The 11,879-nt window shown below is 36.6% G+C and overlaps 1 protein-coding gene across 2 annotated transcripts in view; it reads right to left on the bottom strand.

Moving 5' to 3' along the window:
- LOC6051347 (dynamin) overlaps nt 1–10,468 on the bottom strand; it is a 515,697-nt gene extending 505,229 nt beyond the window's left edge. For both annotated transcript variants that reach the window (XM_038263305.1, XM_038263304.1), the window contains exon 1: nt 10,427–10,468. The gene's annotated coding sequence lies outside the window, so the exon portion shown is untranslated. The remainder of the gene's footprint in view (nt 1–10,426) is intronic.
- Nucleotides 10,469–11,879: the final 1,411 nt, after the last annotated feature.

The following is an 11,879-nucleotide window of genomic DNA, read 5'->3' on the forward strand; positions in this document are numbered from 1 at the left end:
GCTACAAGCCGTGTTTTGAAGTTGAGGTCATTGACCTCCCGAAAGTGTGCTCTGGACGAGCAGAAGACACCCCCATACAGTCCACTATTTTTGAAGGGCTCGATCCGGAACACTTTTATTTTCATTTAGTTTTTTTTTTCATTTATTGTTATTGGTTTTGTAGATTGCTATTCAATACCTTGATATAATTAATTTAAAAATTAGTAAAAAAAATGGCAAAAACATTCAAATTTAACTGGTCGTTGCAAGTTTTTTTTGAAAGCTTGATTGCCAACACAACCATGTATAAAAGAAATCAATGAGGCTTGACAAAAACTATCTAAACGAAATTTGGATCCAAATAATTTGGATCCAAGCGTAATTTTTTTTTTTTTTTTTTGGGAGGGTGATCCAGCCGCACATCGTTGATGTCGAAACCTCTAAACTGGGCCCTCGTCCTGTCACGTCCGTCAGTAGTCTTGTCGTACATTACAACTAGAATCAGATCTGCCAATGAATTAGTACACTTCGACCAAATAAACAATGACGCTGTATGGATCTGACTCTAGAATAAATGCACAGTTGTGTTTAAGTCCAAAATGTTCAATTATTCATATAAGTCCAAATTTTCATTTGCGGATAACTACCTAACTTGAATTGAATACAAGATTTAAAGTAACATATCCGAAAGCTACGCTTATCTCAAATCCCCGACATTTTAATTAATAGCAAAAAAAACGTAAGTCCAAAATGTTCAATTATTCATATAAGTCCAAATTTTCATTTGCGGATAACTACCTAACTTGAATTGAATACAAGATTTAAAGTAACATATCCGAAAGCTACGCTTATCTCAAATCCCCGACATTTTAATTCTAATCTAATCTAATCTAATCGAACACAAGCGCAGCCAGTCCGAAGAAAGCATCCGGGAAGAACTTATGGTTAGATTACGCCTCAAGTTCTTTCTTGTCATTATTAATGATTGCAGTACTTTTTGAGAACCCCCGAAATGTATTACACTCACTAAAGCGGCCCGGCCTACTGCGTTGCATTAACCGCAAGAGACAGATTCTATGAACGGAACCCACATTTCATGGAACCATCAGGGGAAGTAGAAGAAGTGAGGACGTACCGTACCAACCACTTCGAGTTATTTTTAGATTATGGTGTGTAGTGTGTGTAGGGGAATCGTTGGGGAAGGGATTGTTGTATGGTATAGTAAATGACCTTGTGACATTATTTCACCACTACGGATTAATTCACTCAAGGGGTGTCAACCCCTCGGTGGCCGAGTGGCTTGAGCATCTGACTACCAATCCAAAGGTGTGAGTTCGAATCCCACCTGATTTCATGCGTTTTTTTTTGTTCATATTCAAAGTTCAGTTATAGTCGAATAATTTCAAGGAGACCGGTCGGGAGTCGAACCCGGAACCTTCCGCTTATGAGGCGGGAGCCGTAGCCATTAAGCCACGGGCCGGTCTCAAATCCCCGACATTTTAATTAATAGCAAAAAAAAACGTTTTTTTTTTTTGTAAAACCTGTCTGGCTTCTTTTAAAAAACAAATAAAAATTAATAACAGTTCACATTTACAAGTCGTGAATTGAAAAAGAGACGACCATTTGATCGTCATAATTCCAATAGATCCTCGATTCGCAACAATGGTCGATACAATCATAATCCGACAACCGTTAGTTCAACAGATCAACGAACTTAGTCCGATATCATTTCACTATTGATTGATCGAGACTCTACGAAAATTTTGACAAATCATAATGGTTTTTATGCTACTTCAATGAAAATCACCGATTCTGATAGAATCACTAAATTCACTGTTACTAATTTTGTCCCTAAATAACTAAAGGCAAAGTATAACAAGTTTTTTTTTTTTTGCGGAACGAGGTGGGATAGCCAGGATCAAGTCAGTCCAAGTCCGGTTGTGTAAAGGAACGGTAATGGTCGTGTCAATCACATGCGGATCGCTCGCACTCCATGGGAGCGGGGATTGAGGACATGATTGGGTAGGTTAAAATGAGATTGTGTTTGTGAGAGTATGTAATTGTGTTATGGTGTAAATAAGCTAAATCGAAACTTCGTGCTCAATCGCCGCCCCCAATGTTCATTAAAAACCCCGTTCGCACGAGCTTCCCAAAATCAGCGCTATAGGTTTCAACTGTCGATACTGTTAAACCCCACAGAACTGACTCCAAGGAACCCTAGCGAACGGAGTACACTATCCACGCACAAATGGACCTTTACTAACCGATCATTAAACCATCCCAACAAACGCAAAATTATCAAAATGAATTTATATGTTGAGGTTTACAATCAATCAACGAAAGTAATTAATTCCCAGAAGCAAAGAAAACAACAGAAAACAATGTTTAACAGCTTAGCAGGCCCTCGTCTTGTCACGTCCGTCATAAGTCTTGTTTGCTGAAAGTTTAAATGGTTAGTGTTGTAGTTAATCGTATTCAACATGACCATAATAGGCAGGCCTGTAATACGATTACCTTAATGATTTGTTACTTAGCTTTTAAGAGGACGACCCCGCAACCGCCGTCAGAATTTCTGAGGAACGAAGAACTCATTAGGAAGAATAAACCCTACAAATCTTCTATAAATAATAACAAAAATAAAACTGAAGCTCATGGTCAAAATAAGTGTGCCTAAACCTAAATGCACTTCTAAATTTCTAAATGGTCTAGCTTAATTCCGCTTAACACCTAACATTTCTAAATTGTCTGTTGAACAAGCAAAATGCTTAGGTAACAACAGAAAGTATTTTTTAAAACCTATTATATAAAGTTACAGTATGTAAAAAAAGTATTTACACCCCTTGGGCACTATGCACATTTTGTGATGAAACATGTAAACAATTTAATGTTGACATAAACCTAGTACTACGTTTTGTTCAGAAACTCATGCCGAACATTTTGCTGCAAAAAGCTCATGAAAAGATGTTTTCTATAAAAAGTTATATAACAAATACTATTACAAAAATAAAAAAGGTGCAAAAAAAGTTTGTACACCTTTCGAAAAATTAACATAAATAAAGTTATTTGTTGACAAATCACCATAAATCCAGTCTCCCAACTCCAAATAGGCATCCTTGACTGATTAAAAAAATAATTTGGATTGAATATAAAGTTTACTAATTACTCAGTATAAAAGTTTATATAACTCTGGAAATTCTATATAAAACTTATCTAAACTTAATTTTGCAAACTTTCAATTTAACTAAATGTCAATATATTACCATAGAATTGCTAAATAAACATTTTGGAGTGGGTATAACACCGTTTTGGGGGTCTTTGTATCGCTAGAATTGATTTTTCGTTGGAATTTCTTACTAACCTGGAATTACGTCGTCGGAAAATCCGCCGGCATCCGAACCGGTCCACAATTCACAAGTTAACCTATGTGGCATCGGAAAGGGCATAAAATTTCCGATCTTTTGATACCCATACATCTAGGTTTTCTATAAAACCCACGTTTTTAAATACCTGGGCAAAAAGTAAGTTTGATCCACGAGAACAAAAATTACGAAATTCCATACATTTTTGGCAGGTTGCTCAAACGAAACCATAACAACGTTTTTGCCTAGGTATTTAAAAACGTGGGTTTTATAGAAAACCTAGATGTCTGGGTATCAAAAGATCGGAAATTTTATGCCCTTTCCGATGCCACATAGGTTGACTTGTTAATTGTGGACCGGTTCGAATGCCGGTGGATTTTCCGACGACGTAATTCCGGGTTGGTACAAAATTCAAACGAAAAATCTATTCTAACGATACAAATACCCCCAAAACGGTGTTATACCCACTCCAGAATGTTTATTTAGCAATTCTATGGTAATATATTGACATTTAGTTAAATTGAAAGTTTGCAAAATTAAGTTTAGATAAGTTTTATTTAGAATTTCCAGAGTTATATAAACTTTTATACTAAGTAATTAGTAAACTTTATATTCAATCCAAATTATTTTTTTAATCAGTCAAGGATGCCTATTTGGAGTTGGGAGACTGGATTTATGGTGATTTGTCAACAAATAACTTTATTTATGTTAATTTTTCGAAAGGTGTACAAACTTTTTTTGGACCTTTTTTATTTTTGTAATAGTATTTGTTATATAACTTTTTATAGAAAACATCTTTTCATGAGCTTTTTTGCATCAAAATGTTCGGCATGAGTTTCTGAACAAAACGTAGTACTAGGTTTATGTCAACATTAAATTGTTTACCTGTTTCATCACAAAATGTGCATAGTGCCGAAGGGGTGTAAATACTTTTTTTACATACTGTATGTGGAGATAACAAACAGATAAATATTGTAATGTTGAAAATAATTAATTCTTAATACTCTAATCATTGCTTTCAAAATTGTATGGCAAACAGTAATTAGACCCTACAATGCCTAGAAGAGGCCTCGGTTTCTGTTGTTGTGAGTAGACGCTGGTTTCAGAGTTCATTTTTCAATTTAAAAGGGGTGGGAGACGACTAATTTGCTTCATGAACTCCTAATCGACCCTGAGATCACCTCTTGTGTTTGTCCACTGATCGCTCCTAGCTAGGTGTTACCTAGACATAGTGTTAGAGGCCCGCTTCGCATGGCAAAAATGTTGGCTGGGGGGAGGGTGATATTATCCAATGAATTTTATTTTTAAGCCAACATTGCTAACGGCGTTGAGATCTCTACTCATGCCCAGGGTAAAGGCAAAGTATAACAAGTTGATATTTATAGTAAAAATCCTAAATTCTACAAAAACTAAATTTAAAAAACTAAATAAAAAAAAATAATAAAATAAAAAACCCGCATCTTAACCTGACACCCACATTAAGATAGGGAAAAATCACATATGTAGCGGTTCATTGTACAAATGTGATATTTCCACTATCGGAGAACCTCCTTGTCTCGATGACAGCTTACCGGCCATCGATTAAGCCCTGAGACTGCGCCAAAGTGGGTTCTCGCAGCATGAAGTGGTGTCCATGTGTAAAAATGGAAGCTTCAGCAATATACTGAACACTTCGATTTTAATTCCACATCGAATCAAATCATACTCTTTGCCAAACAAGCATCAAACCTATGACACTCATTATAACAAAGCCCAGGGGAGTTCAAATTAACAAAAAGAATGTTGAAATAAAATCAGATGGACCGTCAAAAATAGAGAAAAGTTGGGATAAAGAGAAATGGAAAAAAGAAAGCATCGAAATATGAAATTTGAAGAACTAAATAAATCTTCTACAGCAGGAGGAATACATAGAGAGATTGACACCCAGTGAGCCGACTGTAAATAATAAAGGCAACTAAAGTCACATACCTGATGATGGGTAATACCTTGGGTAATACCCATCTTACCGCTCACTAGAAAAAGGTACTTTTTGCGGGAGCTGCAATTACTTGATGGCCTACATGCCTTGGCGATCCCCAAGTTGAAGTTTCAATCGCTTACAGCCGCATCCGGAGCATCACGCAGACGCCGTAGTTTCTAATCGTCCTTTTAGTGTTCGTCTTCCTTCCTTGTGGTTTAAGCTGCTTTCTTTGGTGGTTCTTGTTTTATATTTTGACCATTGATCTGGAAATGATTAGAAAAGAACAAAAAAAAAGACAGCCAGCAGTATCTTCCGAAAATAGACTAACATTTTTTTTTTGTGAGGGTGGTCCAGCCGCACATTGTTGATGTTGAAACCTCTAAACTGGGCCCTCGTCCTGTCACGTCCGTCAGTAGTCTTGTCGTACATTACAACTAGAATCAGATCTGCCAATGAATTAGTACACTTCGACCAAATAAACACTGACGCTGTATGGATCTGACTCTAGAATAAATGCACAGTTGTGTGTTATTCATAAGTCCAACTTATTCAATTATTCATTTAAGTCCAAATATTCATTTGCTAACTACTTTGGATTGAAAATCTAAATTTTAATCTAAAATCCTCTAAACTTAATGTTCAAAACTAAACGTTCCTTTAACTGTTGTAGTACTACTTCTATCAAAAAAACAATGAAAATTTGTGAACTGATATACAAATATGATAGAAATCGCGATTTGAAAAAGAAATGACCATTTACGTCAAAAGATCCGTAGTTTCTCGATTCGCAACAATGGTCAATACAACCATAATCCGAAAACCGTTAGTTCAACAGATCAACGAATTTTGTCCGATATCATTACATTATTGATTGATCGAGACTCTATGGACAATTTGACATAAAAGAATGCCTAGTATTCTACATCAATCAAAGTTTATTGACAGCATTACTCTAACTTAACAATTGCAACTAAATTTATCATCAAAAAGATTTGGAAAGCATACAGATTTATTTTAAATGTTAATGCTAAGCAAAAAATCAATTGTACTGTCCTAAAGTCCCACCTAAATCCCACATCGTGATAGTGAAAAAGTCACAGAAGCAGCGGTGTCTTGTGCAATTGTGATATTTTCACTATCGGAGAACTACCTAGTTCACGAAGACAGCTTATCGGTCAACACTTAAGGGAGCGTTCTTTTATTACGTAACGCAGTTAGGGGGGGGAGGGGGTGTCGGTGTCTGTTACGAAATGTTACGAAAATTGGGGGAGGGGGGGTGTGCTGAAAAATTCTGTTACGTAACGCAAAATTTTCATATAAGCACTCATAAAAATTTGCAAAAAGACCTTGCGTTACGCGTTACAGGGGGGGTAGGGGGGATGGCTCATCTGTTACGATTTGTTACAAAGGGGGGGGAGGGGGGTCAAAAATCCCAAATTTTGCGTTACGTAATAAAAGAACGCTCCCTAAGCCCTGGGGCTGCGGCAAAGCGAGTTCTCGTAGCATGAAGTGGTGTCCATAGTGCTTATAAAAAAGAATGTATACCAAAATTTTAACTAATGCACTAGGATCAAATCATGCCCCTTGACTTTACAAGGCCCAGGGAATTGAAATTGTCCAAAATTCGTAAAAAAAATCTCGACCCGTGATCCAAAAATGCATTACTCTTAAATAAGAAAAAAAATCAAATGTTATTTATATTTTAAAATTTTCTAGAAATGTTGTGTGCTAAAACGTTAAATTGTATGTACTAATAATTTAATCAATTAAAACAATATTGAAGTTACAATACTTCTCATCTTTTCCCACCGTAAGAAACATAACGCGTTGCTCAGCGCCTTTGGTGTCCAGCGCGTTTGGATATTTCAAAATCGATCGGCCAATCTGTTTGACTTGACAATCTGTACCATCGACCAACCGGTGGCACGCGCCATAAGGCTGCCAAGATCCAGTCGACCTTCAGGATCCGGGAAAACTAATCTTATCGTCCCTAAGCGGAAAGACTTTTAGGCTAGCTTTCGTCACCAAGCCTACGGAATACAGTAGTTGTTCGGTAATTGGGTGTTGTTTAACTGGGCTGCTTTTTAACTGGGCGCTCGATAACTGGGCCGTAGCCCTGTTAAAAAGCAGACAAACGTCAAAAAACCAAAACAATCCGAAATGACCGAGGAGTTAATGGATGCAAAAATCATGTTCAATAAATTAAAAATCTTTTTTTCAATTTTTATTTAATTTCAAGTCACAATTAAATAAATATGAAAAGAAAGCACTGTAAATAAATTTGATTAACTTTTATTTTTATATTTCATCATGAAAATATTATGCGTCGGTGGTCCCCTCGTTATTTTTTGTTCAGCCCAGTTAGCGAGCAGCATTCGGTGACTGGGCTACGTTCTCAGCCCAGTTACCGAACAACTACTGTATAACGGACTATTTTTTTTATCAGGAATCTAGTGAACGCGGTTTCGGGATTATAATCAAATCTAATCTAATCGAACATAAGAGAAGTCAGTCTTCCAGGAAAAACTTGTGGTTGGATTACGCCTCAAGTTTGTTATGATTTTTTTTCGCAAGCTAGCTAATTATAGAAAACCACAATGTAAAAACCATTTAAATTCAAAACTTCTTACCAAAATCCGATAAAAATATTTCCTAATCTATCTAATCTAATCTAACACAAACGCAGCCAGTCCGATGAAAGCATGCTGGAAAGTCTTGTGATTAGATTACGCCCCAAGCACTTTTCTTGTCATTATTAATAATTGCAGTACATCCGAGAACACCCGAAAATGTATTGCAAAAATTAAAGCGGCCAGCCCTACTACGTTGTGTTTACCGCAGAGAGGATTCTGAGAATGGATCACATTTCACAGAATCTACAGGGGAGGAAGGATGCGTGGACATACCGTACCAAACGCTCCTGTTTACAGTTTCATATGTGTTTTGTATGATGTGTTAAGTGTAAAATATAGTGTGGTTATATAATCAAATAAATATAATAATGCAATATAATGATCATTTAATAAAATCCCTTCACCTATATATAATAACCAAGCACCCAAGCACACAAACAGCGGCACAAAAGAAATGATAATGAGCATGCAAAAACAAATCAGCGCGTCCCCGTGGTCAGCGCACTAATAATGCCATTATTTAATTATAATAAGCAAGCACCCAAGCACATAAACAGCGACACAAAAGAAATGAAAATGAGCATGCAAAAACAAGACAACGCGTCCCCGTGGTCAGCGCACTAATGATGCCATTATTTAATTATAATAAGCACGCACCCAAGCACATAAACAGCGACACAAAAGAAATGAAAATGAGCATGCAAAAACAAGACAACGCGTCCCCGTGGTCAGCGCACTAATGATGCCATTATTTAATTATAATAAGCAAGCACCCAAGCACACAAACAGCGACACAAAAGAAATGAAAATGAGCATGCAAAAACAAGACAACGCGTCCCCGTGATCAGCGCACTAATCCAAAATCCGATAAAAATATTTCCAGAGTTTTTTTTGAAAAGGTCCTATAATCTATTTTTTTTTCATAAAATTATTTTTATTACGTCCTTTTCGGTACTGGGACCTGGTTAGGACCGAGTCGGCTTTTGTAATTACATTTGACTTAATAATTACAGAGGATCTTGTGAAGGTCCTATAACCTAATGTCTTTCATATGTTTATACTACCGTTCTACGCATAATTGTCCTATGTCAGTTTTTGACGATTTTGACTTTATGCCATTATTAAGTTTAGTCTGATGTGTACTTTAGAAAAACACATAAAATCGGGTACTTTGTTCGGAAACTCATAAAAACGACACCAAGTCTGTTTGTCCCATCGTTGAACTTCTACGCATAATTGTCCCACTAAGTATTTTCTTACACGGAATCATTAGTTTTACTAAGCATAATGCTTTGTTTACCTGTTGTATAGCAAGAGGATCACAAATAAGGGTGATAAACTGCTAACTGGGGCGATTAGGGACACATAGGGCGAATAGGAACCCACGGGACAATTATGCGTAGAAACACAGAAATCCGACGAATAATTTCAATCGCATTTTTCTCTGTTGCACTTTTTTGAACATGGGACAATTCCAGAGCAACATTTGAAAGGGGCGGTACGACATTGCTCTTACGGCCTTTCATTACACGCGTTTAAATGGGGCGAAAGGCCGTAAGAGCAATGTCGTACCGCCCCTTTCAAATGTTGCTCCAGAATTATGCGTAGAACGGCAGTATAGGACCTATTAAAAAAAAAAAAAAATCTTGATTTGCAGACACAGGCGCTTTGGTCCAGACACCGTTAAAACGGCATTATAAAGTTTCATATGCCCTTTTCATATGTTAGGCTACATTTTGTTTGGTCACTCTAATGGCCAAACAAAAAATACGGGTCTGATTATTTCGGCCAGGGAACCCCCAGAAACGTTTTGAGCCCAATCCGAGCACTTTTGTTTTTTTCCATGCTGTTTTCGTGGGGAATTGATGTATAATGTGTGAAGAAAATATGATGTTTTATGAGTAGCCTCTTTTCCTCAAATTTTATATAAGATCAAAAAATATATACATACAGAAAAAAATATATATTATATATTTTTTTTTCTGTATGTATATATTTTTTGATCTTATATAAAATTTGAGGAAAAGAGGCTACTCATAAAACGTCATATTTTCTTCACAAATTAAACAAAACATTGTAGCTGATGTGATTACGAACTACAATGACATGTCACCAAAATCAAGATATCAATCATCATAAACATAAACAGAATTTTGTTTTTGTTTAGCATTTGAAAATGTCAGCAAAATCTTCAGACTTAATTGGTCATTGCTTATCTATAAGTTACTCACCTTCCAACAAAATTTTCCAAAACCGATGATTTACCAGCAGATTGGCCACCTACAACTGCGATTTGTGGCAAATCAATTGCATATGTACACCCATTTGGGTGAATGCATCCTGCAGCTTGTTAACAATCGGAATCAGTGAATCCATGTTTTACAACGTAGATAGATTTAAATAACTAAATTTAAAAGTTTTAATTTATTAATTGTCTAGTTTACTATGTGCACATTTGATTCTTCTATTTAAATTAACATTCGCCAAATTTCTACACTGATGAGCCTAATATTATTGATTTGCAAGAAGCGTATATGTAAAGGTAAAGTTTTACACTGAGAACCAGCATTCATCATTGCTCAGTTTACTTTTACACAACCGCGGTATAATCCTATACACTGAAAGAAACCAACATAGCAAAATCAAATGCTTTTTCACGTGAGTTGCTCCAAAAACCCACACAATAAAATCACATGCTTAGTAGGGTCCTAACCAAGGCTGTATATCATAGGTACTCGCGATCTTGCTTTGCATTAGTGTGAGTGCATGACTCCGTGCCACTAAAACCAAAACAATAACAAACAAACAATGGGCCGTGCCAGGAAAACCAAAACAAAAACAAAGTCAGTGTCAGTGGAGTGAGAGAGTCAGAGATAACGATTTTGACAACCGCACTACTACACACTCAATCGCGAGTACCTTAGGTAGAAAGCCATGGGTCCTAACCACGGTTACGACAGGTTACGACACGACTGCCATCCACATACAAAGCGAGTGAAGTCAAAATCGAACCAAGATCGAACCAAGTTTTTAGCGCGTGGCGTTTGAAAAGGTCTTATGCGCATCGGACATAAATTACACAAATAAAAACTTTTTTCCGTTTTTTTCTATAGAAAGATTTATGTTTTATCTCAAATTTGAACTAGGGGAACAGCATATAATTCCATCGAGAACCTAATGTCGGCATTCTTCATGTAAACTTATGTCAAAAACAAAAACAATGACTTTTATATCCCGCCGTATGACATGCATGATTTTTAAAACCCGCCAAACAAATCGCAGCAAACTGGGTGTTGTCAACCTATTTTTCAGTTTGGTGAAAATTTTTGACGGGCGTGGAAGCGATTGGTTCAAGAATCGGTTAAAAAGTACATATTTGATTTTTATTTATTTAATAGTTTTCCTCATTAATCTAACCGCGTTCTCTACAGCTTTCAAAATGATTTCGCTTCAAGCCATTGGAAGCTCGTGCCGTCACCGAGCACAAAACAACCAGACCACTGGGCGAACGTCTTCCGAATTTCATCTTAAAAGGCTCTGGAAGTGCCCTGGAAAATGCTTCTTGCCTCGCTCGACCAAGCGCCAAATGTCCTTAAGATCTATTTTAGCTCCTAGAATATCGAGCATGAATCAGTCTTGGTTTCCCAAACAAATCGGCGACAACTGCGCGTTTCCAGTGTGCCATTCTGCTGAAGCACTTTTTTAATGTTTATTTGTAATGTTGTGCTCTACCTATTTGATAAGCGTGATAAGTTGTGTTTTAATAATAAAACTACGTTTCATATTTTTGCTTTGTCTTTTATTATGATTTATTCATTTTTGTTTGATTCTTAAAATATCTGAGGACGCTCAATCATCGACATAGTCCTGATACTGGAACCACCAAAATTCGTACGAACGAGTCTTTTGGGTAGAGCATCATTTGGCTTACCGTAGTCAGTTTCATCT

The sequence above is a fragment of the Culex quinquefasciatus genome, chromosome 3, assembly GCF_015732765.1.
Source record: "Culex quinquefasciatus strain JHB chromosome 3, VPISU_Cqui_1.0_pri_paternal, whole genome shotgun sequence".
NCBI classification, from domain to species: domain Eukaryota; kingdom Metazoa; phylum Arthropoda; class Insecta; order Diptera; family Culicidae; genus Culex; species Culex quinquefasciatus.